This window comes from Tupaia chinensis, unplaced genomic scaffold (genome assembly GCF_000334495.1).
Source record: "Tupaia chinensis unplaced genomic scaffold, TupChi_1.0 Scaffold000395_1, whole genome shotgun sequence".
Lineage (NCBI taxonomy): Eukaryota > Metazoa > Chordata > Mammalia > Scandentia > Tupaiidae > Tupaia > Tupaia belangeri.
In genome coordinates, this window is record NW_006159897.1 from 1214205 (window position 1) to 1215997 (window position 1793).

Genomic DNA, 1793 nt, shown 5'->3' on the forward strand with positions numbered 1-1793 from the left:
ATAAGCTGAAATTTGACGTATCGTAAATCTTCGGGTGATTAGATAGGAGCTGAAGCACATGTTTAAAAATTTCATATGAATAAAGTGCAACTCTCCTCTGTGATGAGATGCATTTAGTAGCTTAGTTCTTTCTGCTTTAGCAGATAGGGCATCTGATACAACTGACAACCTGATAACAGACTGGTGATTTTTTCCAGTAAAAAAGAATGCTCTAATTTCTTAACTTCCCCATTTGAGGGACCCAGAAGATGGCCTTTGCTCTTGAAGTATCCTTCTCTCATTGGATTTGGGACACAAATCCACCAAGATTCTTACAACAGAAGCAGTTGCCACACCTCAGATCACCAGGCCCTTGGCCAAGAAGCCGTCAAAGCACACCCGTGATGTGCGGTGGTGGGCCAGAGCACAGAGGACTCCATGGTGGTCATGCACACTGATCCCTTCAACAGACTCAGTGAAAGGATGAGGGTTCTTTAAGTTCATGCTCATTTCATTGGCCTAGTAATATAAAATGTTTTTTCTCTGTCATTGTTACAAGTGCATGCTTTGATTGTCAACATCTCAGAAGTCGAATTACAAAGACAAGGTTTCAGGCTGAAGTGAATTACTTGGACACTTACACAATTGTTAATAAATATGAATGGACTTTTGTTGTTGTTTTCAGAATGAACCAGTTGTAACTCATAATTGATACACAAAGGGAAAAAAGTACATATTTTGTGGCACTTGGCAGAACAGAACAAAATACCTAAGCCATGTGACATTAACAGTTACCATGCATTTAGAATTTCACATGTAACTATAAACTTATTTATATTTCACAAGGTTTGCTAAACATGCTAATCATTCATTTGTGCACTGACAAGCTTATGCTAAAAACCTTTAAGAATACTCTCTCCTTTAGGTTTTTTTCAAAGTTTGTTTTGGTTACAAAATTCATGGCATTAAGTGTTTAAGAGAAGGATGCCAGTATACATACATTTCCAATATATGTCAGACCACTAAGCACATTACAGTCCCATACAGGACTGCATAGGCAGATTTTTTTTTTTTTACAGAATATAGATGCTTTATTACTGTAATTAATATGATGTCTTGTTCACTGTACTTAAAAATGCACCACTCATAAATATTTAATTCAGCAAACCACAACCAAGATGTAATTTATCCACAAAAATTGCTAATATAAACAGCGAAACAAAGATAGATGTAATTATTCCAGTGTTTTTAAAACTTAAAGGAAAGAAAAGATATTCATTGCCAAATTAATACGATAAGTGTTCTATGGAAGGAAAGGCCTTCGAGCACACTAAAGAAACCTGAGAATAAGCATAATCTGTACAAAATGAAACCGTCCTTTTTGGCATTTGAACAAATTTGCAACATTCATTTTCTTTCTTTTTCTTTTCTTTTCTTTTCTTTTTTTTTTTTTTTAAGACTGCCCAATTCAGGTTATAGCCATTGCCTGACAAGAGCAGCAAAATGTTATCAATAAATAGTCCTTATTTAGTTTGTACATCATTTTGTTAAAACCGATGTCACCCATTTTTAGTGCCATGACTGTAAACGTACAAAGAGTAGGAAATGAGGAAACGTTCTCACGTCTGGTAACAGAAGAAAAGGCCTTTGGTTACTTTAGAAGTTTCAAGGCAGTAAGAAAACAGTTTGAGTCTCCTATCCTTACAGCATATACTGGCATTCACTTTCTTTTTAATTTTATTCTCTATTAGCACTTTTAAAAGGCATCCCCCAAAGAGGAAGATGGTGCCCCCACCACAATATAGTTTATTATC

The 1793-nt window shown here is 35.5% G+C and overlaps 1 pseudogene; it reads right to left on the reverse strand.

Moving 5' to 3' along the window:
• Nucleotides 1–336: 336 nt before the first annotated feature.
• LOC102497286 (serine/threonine-protein phosphatase 2B catalytic subunit alpha isoform-like) overlaps nucleotides 337–1793 on the reverse strand; it is a 4603-nt pseudogene continuing 3146 nt past the window's right edge.